The sequence below is a fragment of the Schistocerca gregaria genome, chromosome 3, assembly GCF_023897955.1.
Source record: "Schistocerca gregaria isolate iqSchGreg1 chromosome 3, iqSchGreg1.2, whole genome shotgun sequence".
Taxonomy (NCBI): Eukaryota; Metazoa; Arthropoda; class Insecta; order Orthoptera; family Acrididae; genus Schistocerca; species Schistocerca gregaria.
Window position 1 is genome coordinate 937,213,056 of NC_064922.1, and position 14,931 is coordinate 937,227,986.

At 45.9% G+C, this 14,931-nt stretch overlaps 1 protein-coding gene across 5 annotated transcripts in view; it reads right to left on the bottom strand.

Moving 5' to 3' along the window:
- Positions 1-14,931, bottom strand: part of LOC126355837 (proton channel OtopLc-like) — a 642,361-nt gene that overhangs the window by 339,605 nt on the left and 287,825 nt on the right. The gene's annotated exons all lie outside the window — the stretch shown is intronic.

A 14,931-nucleotide genomic window follows, 5' to 3' on the forward strand; every position in this document is an offset into this window, starting at 1 on the left:
GATGAAACCCTACATTTCAGCAGGATAATGCACGACCGCATGTTGCAGGTCCTCTACGGGCCTTTCTGGATACAGAAAATGTTCGACTGCTGCCCTGGCCAGCACATTCTGCAGATGTCTCACGAATTGGAAACGTCTGGTCAATGGTGGCCGAGCAACTGGCTCGTCACAATACACCAGTCACTACTCTCGATGAACTGTGGTATCGTGTTGAAGCTGCATGGGCATCTGTACCTGTACACGCCATCCAAGCTCTGTTTGACTCAATGCCCAGGCGTATCAAGGCGGTTATTACGGCCAGAGGTGGTTGTTCTGGGTATTGATTTGTCAGGATGTATGCACCCAAATTGCGTGAAAATGTAATCACATGTCAGTTCTAGTATGATTTTTTTGTCCAATGAATTCCGGTTTATCATCTGCAATTCTTTTTGGTGTAGCAATTTTAATAGCCAGTAGCGGATTTTTCTGCAAGCCCGGGAACAGAGCTTGGGATTTCAGTATGACGAAGGTACGCCGCCCTCCATATCTTTGTGAGACAGTTCTGCGTGCTGAGCAGCGTGTGCCAGCGGCCACGTCCGTAGCTCCGACACCTGCCGTCGCGGGGCGTCGAACCCCGGCGCCTCGGCGCGCCGCGCCGCGCCGTGCCGCGCTGCGCTGCGCTGCGTCGCGCACATGCGTGAACAAAGCGGCCGGCGGCCCGCGTGTCTGCCGCCTATAAATAGCGCCGAACCGCCCCTGTGCTGGCGACGTATAAATACCGGCCGGTCCGCCCCGAGTCGCGACCGTTTTAAACCGACCCGACGCCCGGCACTGCGGAGATGGCGATCGAAAAAAAAAAAAAAAAAAAAAAACCACCAACAAAAAAAAACTGTGCGTGCGCGTGTGGGCGGCAGGTCACGCATCACTGCCCCCGCTCCGCACACCAAAGACAATCACAAACTCCCCCCCCCCCCTCCCCCTCCTGGATGCAGCAATCGTGGCATACGGACTACCTGCGTAGTGCATCGCCAGGGTACATACGCATGTCTAATGAAGAAATGTAAATTACTTGCAGTGAGACGAATTTCCTTGTAGAAGAATAGCGTCCATCGGATATTTTCACTCGACGTTTCGAGGGCTATTTCCAATGTCCTCATCAGTCCAGAGACCGTTTTGCAGCAGCTCTCCATGCTAGTCTATCCTGTGCAAGCTTCATCTCCCAGTACTTAGTGCAACCTACATCCTTCTGAATCCGCATACTGTACTCATCTCTGGGTCTCCCTCTACGGTGCGGTAGCGTTCTCGCTGCCCCCCCCCCCCCCCCCCGCGGGTTCCCGGGTTCGATTCCCGGCGGGGTTAGGAATTTTCTCTGCCTCGTGATGACTGGCTGTTGTGTGATGTCCTTAGGTTAGTTAGGATTAAGTAGTTCTAAGTTCTAGGGGACTCATGAACATAGATGTTAAGTCCCATAGTGCTCAGAACCATTTGAACCATTTTTCTTCCTCTACCATTTTTACCCTCCACGCTAAATTGGTGATCCCTTGATGCCTCAGAACATGTCCTACCAACCGATCCCTTTTTCTAGTCAAGTTGTGCCACAAGTTTCTCTTCTCCCCAGTTCTATTCAATACTTCCTCATTAGTTATGTGATCTACCCATGTAAGCTTCAGCATTCTTCTGTAGCACCACATTTCGAAAGCTTCTATTCTCTTCTTGTCCAAACTATTTATCGTCCTTGTTTCACTTTCATACATGGCTACACTCCATACAAATGCTTTCAGAAACTACTTCTCGACACCTAAATCTATACTCGATGTTAACAAATTTCTCTTCTTCAGAAACGCTTTCCTTGCCATTGCCAGTCTACATTTTATATCCTCTCTACTTCGACCATCATCAGTTATTTTACTCCCTAAATAGCAAAACTCCTTTACTACTTTAAGTGTCTCATTTCCTAATCTAATTCCCGCAGCATCACTGGATTTAATTCGACTACATTCCATTATCCTCGATTTGCTTTTGTTGATGTTCATCTTACATCCTCCTTTCATGACACTGTCCATTCCATTCAACTGTTCTTCCAAGTCATTTGCTGTCTCTGACAGAATTACAATGTAATCGGCGAACCTCAACGTTTTAATTTCTTCTCCATGAATTTAAATTCCTACTCCGGATTTTTCTTTTGTTTCCGTTACTGCTTGCTCAACATACAGATTTAATAAAACCCTGTCTCATTCCATTCCCAGCCACTGCTTCCCTTTCATGCCCTCCCATGTTATAACTGCCATCTGTTTTCTGTACATATGGTAAATAGCCTTACTCTGTATTTAAGCCCAGCCACTTTCCGTTTGAAAGAGAGTATTCGAGTCGACATTGTCAAAAGCTTTCTCTAAGTCGACAAATGCTAGAAATGTAGGTTTGCCTTTCCTCAATCAATATTCTAAGATCTAGGGTCAGTGTTGCCTCACGTGTTCAACATTTCTAAGGAATCGAAACTGATCTTCTATGAGGTTGGCATTTATTAAAGAGCACAGGAAACCCCGTTTCTCGAGGCTTGTATTTCTCCAGTTCTCATGGAGTGATTTGAGGATAGTCGATGGGAAACGGAAAGCTCACCAGTATGTGGCAAGAATGGTAATAACCTTCATCATCATGGTACTAAATTATTGTGTACACTTTTGTACACAGTGGTAAGTGGGGGTGGGCTACATAGTGGTGCGGCAGCTATCGCCGTACGGAAAGTGGATGGGAGCAGAAATGATTATCGAGCCAGTTGACACAGTAATCAGAAGATATACTTTATTTGTAATTCTTGAAGTGAACGAAGTCTGATACAGATATTGCAGCAACCCTGTAGAGAAGCTGATCGAGTCAGAGCTGTGACTAGGACTCTTTGTCTAGCATCATGTAGCGAAGCAGCTCCGTGTGCAAGTGGAGGAGTGGCTTCCGTCGGCCATCCTACATTGCGGCGGAAGAGGGCGCTCGCAGTGCAGAGTCGCTGGAGGTGTGGCTCAGCAGGCGTGCTCCACTGCATCTGTCCAAACCCACACGTCCGCTGTTGGCATCTACTGGAAACTCAATTCCGTAGCCAACTTCGCGACGCCCGTACGGTGCTACCGATACTTGATACCACATAAATGACACATTCCAGCAGAATAATGCAAGACCCCAAATCAGTTCACGATACAAATGTGATGAACACACGGATCCTTCAACAGTCTGCCCGGTCTCGTGTTCTGTTACCCACGGAGCAAGGTGGGACGTGGTGGGAACACGTAATCTTCCATATCAGCCTCCATCCACAAATCTTCATGAAATGACGTAGCATGTGTTTCATCCGTGGAGACGAATTCCACAAGACGACATTCACAAGCTGTTTGTTTGCATGCTACAACGAATACTAGAGTATACTTCCGACCATAGATGTCACGCGTCATAGCGATGCTGGGTATCAAGTCTGATTGGAATCAAACTTTTATTAGTAACCTGGCAGAGAATATTAACAGTAACACTAGGTAATGCAGTTATATATGTAATGAAGTACAGCCTGAAAAAAGCAGCACAAATGTTTAAGCAAATCTTTATAAGACTTAAACTGGCTTTAAATGTACAGAAACGCAAATTTACGCTCCACAAATAACAAAAAGAACTTTTTTTCCTGTGACGCCAACGTCAGTGAGTCACAGTTCGAGACAGTCAGATCGTAGAAATACATGGGCGCAATAATTTTATAGATACGAAGCAGAATATTACACAGTCTCAATGGTAGATATAGTAACCAAAGCGCTTATTTGTAATGCAAGTACAAATACAGTTCACCTGCACAAACATACATAAATCTATATTATTATTGTTGTTATTTTGTACTAAATGGTACGTTCTTCACCATTGTCAAAGACGAGAGTCTCCTGTTATTATTGGTAAGAGCAAAAGTTGTTTGTGAATAACAGGAACATATTTCATATAAGCTCGACGAAGTATTGAAGCAATGTTTGATCCGGCCTTTTTTAATTTTACTAATTTTTTGGGGAAATTACGTTTTCTATGGCTACATAACAAATCTGTATTGTTTGATTAAAAAACATTTTTGGTACAACATGCCTTTGTTTCACGTTACAAATCAAAATTTTTCGAATAAACCTCGACTTAAACACTGACAGTTTCAATTTTGCTATAAATACTTTCTATTTTTAAGTAACTGACAGGAGAATAACTATGTAGAACAAAAATGTTTCGTAGCTTTTACGGCCCTCTATACATCCCCACTCAGTTTCCAGACGGTCCACCGCCTCTCCGTTTCTAGCAGAATCTAATAAGAGACTGATCACATATGCAAACAAGGCGATCGAAATGAGGCACCGCCCGATAGGTGAGCAACACTGACATACAGGTAATGCAGTTAAGATCTTAATTGACCAGTGCCATTAGGAAAATTACCGTAGTCTCCACTTACTTATGATAGCCTGCGGTAGTTTTACAACTCTAAACGTAGGTAAAGGAGGCACCTACATCGGTATATTGGCAGGATACTGGGAAAATACAATCAGACTACTTAAAAGACGCCGGCCACTGTGGCCGAGTGGTTCTAGGCGCTTCAGTCCGGAACCGCGCTGCTGCTGCGGTCGCAGGTTCGAATCCTGCCTCGGGCATGGATGTGTCTGATGTCCTTAGGTTAGTTCGGTTTAAGTAGTTCTAAGTCTAGAGGACTGATGATCGCAGATGTTAAGTCCCATAGTGCTTAGAGCCACTTGAGCCATTTGAACTTAAAAAACACTTGTGCATTCCATCTTAGAATGTTGCTCGAAGTGTATGGGAGCACGAACGCTCACAGGTTTGTGTGACTCGCGGGAGAGCGTCACAAAAATGTTGAAAAATTAATTGGTAGACACTTTAAATTATTCTACAGAAGCCTACTTACAAAATTTCGGGAGTCAATATTAAGTGAAGAACCTTGAGATATTCATCGGTGCCCTACCTATCGTTCCAGTAGGAACCGCGGAGACAAAATTAGATTAATTAAAGCTCGTACACGAGTATGTAAGCAGTCACACTTGCTGTTTTGTTATGTTAGGTACCACACGCCATGCACTTCACACCTGTTTGTAGAATATGTATGCAGATATTTAATATCCATTATTTGATGAACATCTCCACAATGTTTAATAAATATCGGACTGGCGCTTCAAGGTGTAACACTCTACATTTACGATAGCGTATAAATGGTGTTAGGGCTGTAAGTGCAGATATTTCTATTGATGACTGAGGACAGTTTACTGAACTATATTACATCGGCATTTGCTTTATCTGCAGACTAATAATTATAGCTATTAGTAGTAGTATGGTTTTAGGTTCGTTAGCACTTCCATGTACGGATGGAACTAGCTAGCCATTAATGTTTATTTTTCCTCCTGACAGAAGATCAGGTGTTGAAATGTGGTCGCTTGGATGCAAAACGAAGTGTATGTTAAACGGCACAGTACACTTCGTGACGCAGCTACGAACACACAGAGAACAAAAGATAGTAAAGTATGTGACAAGTTTGTGGGAAGACTATTAGACACAGAGGAAAAAGTACAACTAACACACTGAAGCGGGTGCATACTAAGCTACCAATGACAAGACTATCTGTACCTCTGCCTCTAACGCCCCAGAAGGGTAGGACGCAAGCCACTGTACTCGTCAGACTCTGAAGCACCCCCTCCCCCCAACCATTGGAGACATTCCCACAATCTCTTAGAATACTCCAGGGGGGGGGGGGGGGGTCTAGTGGCAGCGTTCGGAAATCGTAAGTGGAAAGACAAGTGATAACGGAAGTTCGAGTCCGACTTGGAAACGTTTTCGGATGACCTAATGGTTAAGGTAAGTGCTGGCGATAGGTCCGAAATCTGTACTGGACCCTATTCTTGAACAAATTTGGTACTGACACCACATATTCTTGATTATAAAAGCTCGCATTAAACAAAATTCTGTTTGGAAGTTCCTACTTTTCTGTGGCTCGTGTGCAGTGGTCAGTTTTTGTTGTTAAGCCTAACAAAGAACTAAATGAGGACGGTTACAACCGTTTAAAGAGTAGCTCCTTCCCTAACTGCTACCGCTATGAAATTGGACAAGAAAAATGGAAGGGACATGCTTCTTCGTTGTCATACCTTTCCGCATAGCATTCTCAGCTTAACAATGACAACGTGCTGACATCGTTCGCCAATGGCAGTACGGCTGTGCTGTACAAATGGATGCAATTACAGCACAGGCAATGCAGTAACTGGTATCTGGCACTGCTGGGTTATTTACTTGTCCATTGCGCACACTTCTGTGGGTGAAATAGCATCGGAACTTCAACAAACTCTCTTGCAATAACCCAGTTGGGAAGATATACTGTGTTCGTACATTATACAGTACCACTACGAAAACCATCTATTGACACATAACCAGCATAGATTCAACAAATATCTGTCTTACGAAACTTAGCTTTATCTCCATCCCCATGAAGTTAAGAGTAGAATGGACACGAGATCACTTTCATTCCGAATTTCCAGAAGGTATTCGACACTGTTCCTCACAAACTGATTCCATCATACACTCCTGGAAATGAAAAAAAGAACGCATTGACACCGGTGTGTCAGACCCACCATACTTGCTCCAGACACTGCGAGAGGGCTGTACAAGCAATGATCACACGCACGGCACAGCGGACACACCAGGAACCGCGGTGTTGGCCGTCGAATGGCGCTAGCTGCGCAGCATTTGTGCACCACCGCCGTCAGTGTCAGCCAGTTTGCCGTGGCATACGGAGCTCCATCGCAGTCTTTAATACTGGTAGCATGCCACGACAGCGTGGACGTGAACCGTATGTGCAGTTGACGGACTTTGAGCGAGGGCGTAGAGTGGGCATGCGGGAGGCCGGGTGGACGTACCGCCGAATTGCTCAACACGTGGGGCGTGAGGTCTCCATAGTACATCGATGTTGTCGCCAGTGGTCGGCGGAAGGTGCACGTGCCCGTCGACCTGGGACCGGACCGCAGCGACGCACGGATGCACGCCAAGACCGTAGGATCCTACGCAGTGCCGTAGGGGATCGCACCGCCACTTCCCAGCAAATTAGGGACACTGTTGCTCCTGGGGTATCGGCGAGGACCATTCGCAACCGTCTCCATGAAGCTGGGCTACGGTCCCGCACACCGTTAGGCCGTCTTCCGCTCACGCCCCAACATCGTGCAGCCCGCCTCCAGTGGTGTCGCGACAGGCGTGAATGGAGGGACGAATGGAGACGTGTCGTCTTCAGCGATGAGAGTCGCTTCTGCCTTGGTGCCAATGATGGTCGTATGCGTGTTTGGCGCCGTGCAGGTGAGCGCCACAATCAGGACTGCATACAACCGAGGCACACAGGGCCAACACCCGGCATCATGGTGTGGGGAGCGATCTCTTACACTGGCCGTACACCTCTGGTGATCGTCGAGGGGACACTGAATAGTGCACGGTACATCCAAACCGTCATCGAACACATCGTTCTACCATTCCTAGACCGGCAAGGGAACTTGCTGTTCCAACAGGACAATGCACGTCCGCATGTATCCCGTGCCACCCAACGTGCTCTAGAAGGTGTAAGTCAACTACCCTGGCCAGCAAGATCTCCGGATCTGTCCCCCATTGAGCACGTTTGGGACTGGATGAAGCGTCGTCTCACGCGGTCTGCACGTCCAGCACGAACGCTGGCCCAACTGAGGCGCCAGGTGGAAACGGCATGGCAAGCCGTTCCACAGGACTACATCCAGCATCTCTACGATCGTCTCCATGGGAGAATAGCAGCCTTCATTGCTGCGAAAGGTGGATATACACTGTACTAGTGCCGACATTGTGCATGCTCTGTTGCCTGTGTCTATGTGCCTGTGGTTCTGTCAGTGTGATCATGTGATGTATCTGACTCCAGGAATGTGTCAATAAAGTTACCCCTTCCTGGGACAATGAATTCACGGTGTTCTTTTTTCAATTTCCAGGAGTGTATTACGTTCCTTTAGAGTATCGTCTCAGTTGTGTGGCTGGATCTGTGATTTTCTGTCGGAAATTTCACATTTCGTACGAATTGACTGAAAGTCATCTAGTGAAACAGAAGTGATTTCTGGGTTCCCAAAGGACGTATTACAGGAGACAATCTGAGCTGTGCTCTTAGATTATTTGCAAGTGATACTGTCGTTTAACGTCTAGTAAAGTCGTGAGGAGATAAAAACCCATCGCAAAATGATGTACACACGTTATCAGCTATGTCAAAAAATGGCAGCTTACTCTAAATAACTGAAAGTGTCAGGTTCTCCATGTTAGTACTACAAAAACGTTCGGCCGTTTCCGAATCATCGAGGCCAGATTCAAGCACGTTTACTGCCATCCAAAGCTCCCTACGAGAAACAGGTTCACTTTAGATACGTTTTCCACTGGCACGTGCTCGTAATGGCACATTTGCACTTAAGGGCTACTTCGAAACCCGGTGTACTCATTTTCTGCCGGCCGTGCGGTTCTAGGCGCTTCAGTTTGGAACCGAGAGACTGCTACTGTCGCAGGTTCGAATCCTGCCTCGGGCATGGATGTGTGTGATGTCCTTAGGTTAGTTAAGTTTAAGTAGTTCTAAGTTCTAGGGGACTGATGACTTCATATGTTAAATCCCATAGTGCTCAGAGCCATCTGAACCATTTTGAACTCATTTTCTGTTACAGATGAAAAGTCCTGACGGACGCTCCCGGCGTGTTTGGCATGAAGATGATCTGCACCCCTACCGTCTTCAGAAGGTTCACACCCTTTTCTAACTCTAATTGAATTCTGCCAATAGTTTTTGCAAAGTTGGGCCATTCAACCGGCCTTTCCTAACTGTGTACTTTTTACGGAAAGGGCATCCTTTACATGAGAGGGTATGTTCAGCAGCCACAATCAACTCGTGTGGCCACGGGAAAATCCGCACACCGCTTTTGTTCGTGGTGACCGAGATTGCTTCGCTGTTGGTGGTCCATACATGTTCTCCCAACGAGTGAACGCAGATACTGAACATTTTTACAAGAAACTCTGCCAGAGTTGTTGGAACATGTGCCACTCAATGTGCGACAATGGATGCGGTACCAAGTCGATGGTGTACCTGCGCACTTCGCATATGCCGTGCGAATGCATTTAGATGAAACCTTTGGTGAGAACCGGTTGGAGAGCGGTGGGCAGGTGGTATGGCCTGCACTTTCCCGCGACTTGACCCACATTGATTTTTTTTCTTCTGGAGCCACCAGTAATCCGTTGTCTGTGAATCGCAGATGAAGAGCAGATGTCGCGCATTATGGCAGCCTCCGACGCAGTTTTCACTTTGCCAGGAGTACGACAGTCACTCCATTGTCTTTGCACGACATGCATCCAAGCAGCAGGGCGTAATTCCGAGCACTTTTCGTAATTGTTTTCAAGTAAAGTTTATAAAACTCTACCCCGACTTCTCGTGTTAGCTTGATGCCACGAATACATTGGAAACGTTGCCCTGCAGAACTGCTACCATGGCTGCTCGGATGGCATGCTGTATGCCTACCCTCCCAGGGGCGCGGGGCGCCCTTCAACGACGCGTAGCGCCATACACTAAGGGATGCAGACGTGGGTTGCTATGTGAACTATGCTTGTTACGATCCACTCTAACAGTCCTCTCGTTTTCTACATTGATCATTCGTGGAGAAGCAAAACAAAACAAAATGCGTCAAGCAAAAATGTTTAACTGCCTGCCTGCCTATTAACGGCTGTGCGTATTTTGTAAATACGCCCTGTGCTTTTCGTTCGGTTATCTTCTTCTTGTCCCAAAGATCTGTTCAAAAACATATCACAGTATACATTTCACGTAAACATGACGTCATGTAAAACGCAACGCATGTACTGACACATACTGCAAGTACCCGGGGTAACGTAACTCGTCCTGTTGCTAGAGTTTCCAGTAAACAAATGAAAACGGAAGGAAAATGCACACTGGTCATTTGGAACATAACATGCACGGAAGGCATTATTTCCTGGATGCCCATCGTAGTGCTATTTATATCTTCGTAGCGACCAAAGTTACAAGAAAGGAAATAATGATGTTTAATTTTCCCCTGGTGGCTACACAACATTTTCTGTATACTTTTTTTTATTTTGGTTCCAGATGAAAAGCTATTTGGGGTGGGCAAGGTAATCGGGGGACTCCATATAATCTTTTTCGTTTTGTTTGTGATCTTATTACTCAAAATGGTTGAGTTTAAATTGCCGGCCGCGGTGGTCTAGCGGTTCTAGGCGCTCAGTCCGGAAACGCGCGACTGCTACGGTCGCAGGTTCGAATCCTGCCTCGGGCATGGATGTGTGTGATGTCCTTAGGTTAGTTAGGTTTAAGTAGTTCTAAGTTCTAGGGGACTGATGACCACAGATGTTAAGTTCCATAGTGCTCAGAGCCATTTGAACCATTTTGAGTTTAATTGTCGAAAAACATTTTTACCTTGTCCAATCTTGGTTTTAATGTCTTCTGCACTTTCACAAATCACAGGTGTAACTCCACCTAGGCATTTAAAACAACAACAACTTGCAATACTGAAACTGTCAGCATGTGACTCATGCTGTTCGCCACCACCCACAATCACGTACTCAGTAAATAATACTTACGACGTACAGCTCGATCGAAACTTTGTCTAACTACGACACAGAAGATGATGCAGACGACTCTAATCTGCGGGCTCACCGTAATTCTACGGTCAGAGATCAGACTCCTTCATCCAGATAGTATAGGATGATTCGACTGCCCCTACCGATTCGTTTTATGCAACCTGCACTATGCCTGTATGAGGAACGATATCCAGAGATGCGACAGACATGTACTCTATCTAAATTCTCACAGACCTTTGAGCGACTGTTAGCAAACGGAATCATATTGTAAAAACTACAAGTGAGGATTAGCAATGAGTAACACGCTATTTTAGTCCAAGATGTACCTTACTTTTGCCGTACTTACGCAACTGTCTCCAGTCTTTCTTTATACAATTAGCGGTGTAGTCGTACAGGTTTTGGATGCCATGCTTCAAATTTTGATATCTTCTATCTTATCACTGTGGTGAAACACGCTTTATAAGGCAAACTTTCTGAAACATTTACAAAAGATAAAGCGCTGTAAATGGTATAAACTTAGTGTGGCATCCAAAACCTGTATGGATACCCTTCTACTTACACAAAGAAAGACACTTGGACAAGTATGACAAAGCAAGGTATATCTTGGTCCAAACATTGTGTAATGCATGGACAAAACTCATGTGTACTTTTTACAGTATGATTCCATTTGCTAATAGTCACCCAAAGCTCTGAGAGGGAACTTATATCGATAACGTGGCTGTCGCTTGTGCTGATATGGACGTTCTGCGGGTTGCATAAAGAGAATCGGTAGGGGTAGCTGAGGCACTTTGCCTAACGGTACGTGACTAAAACTGACTGAAACATGCTTGTCAGTATTTGTTCTTAAAACCAATGCGAATCTACACCAGTTGAAGCATCCCCAACTCTCTTGTGGTTCCCTTTTTAGGTAGTCCACGTCGACGTCTGCTCGTAGATGCGTATCTCGGCTCTGAGCACTATGGGACTCAACTGCTGAGGTCATAAGTCCCCTAGAACTTAGAACTACTTAAACCTGACTAACCTAAGGACATCACACAACACCCAGCCATCACGAGGCAGAGAAAATCCCTGAGCCCGCCGGGAATCGAACCCGGGCGTGGGAAGCGAGAACGCTATCGCACGACCACGAGTTGCGGGCTAGATGCGTATCGTCGGTAGGTTTTCCGGCTTTACTTTGCGACGTGACAGCGACGACTCTCCGATGAGGTGCGGGCCTTGTGTTTTGCTATTACTGCGAGTCTTGTAAATATCGCTTTTATTCAGTAATTTGCCCGGCTAAAGTTCTCCCCTTTTATGATTAAGACAGCCTGCGCCACCTTTCGGAGCGAGTGGGGACGTCAAAGAGTCACAGAAGTTCATATTAAGCAGTCCGTAAAACACGTAAACGTTCACTTCAGTTAGCGTGTTAGTTAATGCCCACGCTTTCCGCTAGATGGTGCTGACGTACTGCTGAATAGCTTTGGTTCCGTAAAGCTTTCACTGATTAGTACTAGGTAAATGAAATAAATACAACACTCCTGTATTTCACTTTCACTCTATGTTCAAGGATAAGATGGTGATGGATGATGGTCTATTTAAAAGGTTCCTAGCCTGGAGGAATCTAAATAGTTCGCAAATGCCGATATGCACGCGCTCTACGTCCAGATTCGCAACTAACGGCACACGACACTTTCAAAAGTCCACACGTTAATATCTGAATACGGGTACCTCTGAATTCACTCGTATCAGCAGATAATTTGAGTTTCTGTCGTCTATATGTCCGTGAAGTTCGTGTGTAGCACTAAAGTCCTAAAATCCCCTTAATACTCCGTTGCTACCAACAGTTAGAGATCGTACACATCACTTTTAATCTCCGTAATGTTCTAACAGTTTATTGTGAATCTCAACACGATAAAGTCCAATCTAATTATTGTCTCGGTGACTGACACGGGTTCCCCGCCCTTTAACGAAACAATCAGGGGAAAAAAGGCGGCAATAATGACGATCAGGCCTTCTTATAGGTTTTTCATCACAAGCCTTTAACGTCACTGCCTTCTCCATGACGGAGCTTCCGTGGCTTTGCTGCTGTTAGACGTTAAACTACTTGCTGATATACTATAGTTTTGATCTGCAATTTAATATCAGGTGGTCCCCAGGGAAGCGTCCTGGGACCTCTGCTGTTCCTGATCTATATAAATGACCTGGGTGACAATCTGAGCACTTCTCTTACGTTGTTCGCGGATGATGCTGTAATTTACTGTCTAGTAAGGTCATCCGAAGACCAGTATCAGTTGTAAAGCGATTTAGAAAAGATTGCTTTATGGTGTGGCAGTTGACGCTAAATAACGAAAAGTGTGAGGTTATTCACACCAGTTCCAAAAGAAATCCTTTGGAATTCGATTAGTCGATAAATAGTTGAATTGACAGCCTTGAGAATTGTACTAAGTACCTGGGTGTTAAAATTAGGAACAACTTCAGTTGGAAAGACTACATAGATAATATTGTGGGGAAGGCGAGCCAAAGGTTGCGTTTCATTGGCAGGACACTTAGAAGATGCAACAAGTCCATTAAAGAGACAGCTTCCACTACACTCGTTCGTCCTCTGTTAGAATATTGCTGAGCGGTGTAGGATCCTTACCAGGTGGGATTGACGGAGGACATCGAAAGGGTGCAAAAAAAGGGCAGCTCGTTTTGTATTATCACGTAACAGAGGGGAGAGTGTGGCAGATATGACACGCGAGTTGGGATGAAAGTTATTAAAGCAAAGGCGTTTTTCGTCGCGGCGAGATCTTTTTACGAACTTTCAGTCACCAACTTTCTTTACCGAATGCGAAAATATTTTGTTGGGCCCAACCTACATAGATAGGAATGATCATCAAAATAAAATAAGAGAAATCAGAGCTCGAACAGAAAGGTTTAGGTGTTCGTTTTTCCCGCTCGCTGTTCGGGAGTGGGATGGTAGAGAGATAGTATGATTGTGGTTCGATGAACCCTCTACCAAGCATCATGTAGATGTAGAACTGTGTTTCTACACTATTTTCCCCTCTAAAAATTCCATTCTTAGTTTTAAATTATTCTTTCTATGGCTTTTGTCACTGTGTTACACAGTCCACATACGGTCGCGGAAGTCTGGGGACGCCGTCAGAGCGGTCGCCTGCTGTGCGTGGCCCGGCGGCATTAAACCGGCAGCGCGGCTCCGTTTGCGCGCTGGATGATTTACGCTGCGAGCGCCGCATTCCTGATTGCGCGTCGATCCCGAGGCAGCTTACACAAGGCGGCTCTATCGCGGCCGATGCAACATTCACGTGCGCCATTACGGCGCCTATATTTAGGCTGCAATCCCAGAGGTCGCATACGGCAGTCGCGTTCGCTCAGCGCTGTCGACTGACTTACGAGTCCCTGGGGCTGAACACGACAGATCCGACAGACAAGGCGCGCTTTTACAGTGGGAAACCGAAGCGGCGCTGTCTGTGTCTCGGCGAGGGATGCCGCAAACGAAAGGGGTGTTTCGTAGCAAAGACGTGTTTCGCCGGAGTGAAATCCGCCATCTAGGGTCGGTTCTAAGGATGGATTTGACGCAAGTCAGTCTTGTCTATCTGCAGAGCCAACGTCCACCTGCTCCCTATCACCTGCTCCCTATCACCCCCCTCCCCCCCCCCCCCCGTCCATCTTACACCACCCTTCTCTTCCTCCTGCCGACCCTACATGCAGTGTGTGGGTATCGATTAAAACAGAAGTGACATCCGGCGTTCCGCGAGGTAGTGTCATAGGCCCTCTGCTGTTCCTGATTTACATAAATGATCTACGTGATAATCTGAGGAGCCCCCTTAGATTGTTCGCAGGTGACGTTGAAATTTACCGTCTAGTAAAATCAGAAGATCAATTCCAATTACAAAATGGTCTAGAGATAATTTCTGCATGGTGCGAAAAGTGGCAACTAGCACTACACAAAGAAAAGTGACTACTAAAAGAAATCCGAAAAATTTTGGGTGTACGATAAATCGGACAAATCTCAGGGCTGTCAGTTTGACTAGATACCTAGGAATTACAATCGTGAGCAACTTAAATTGGAAAGACATTGTGGGGAAGGCGACACAAAGACTGGCAGAACACTTTGAAGATGCGACAAACCCACTAAAGAGACAGCCTACCTTACACTTGTCCGTCCTCTGCTGGAGTACTGCTGCGCGGTGTGGGATCCTTACCGGGTAGGATTGACGGAGGACATCGAAAAGGTGCAAAAAAAGGGCAGCTCGTTTCGTGTTATCGCGCAATAGCGGTGAGAGTGTCACTGATATGGTACACGAGTTGGTGTGGCAGTCACTGAAACAAAGGCAGTTT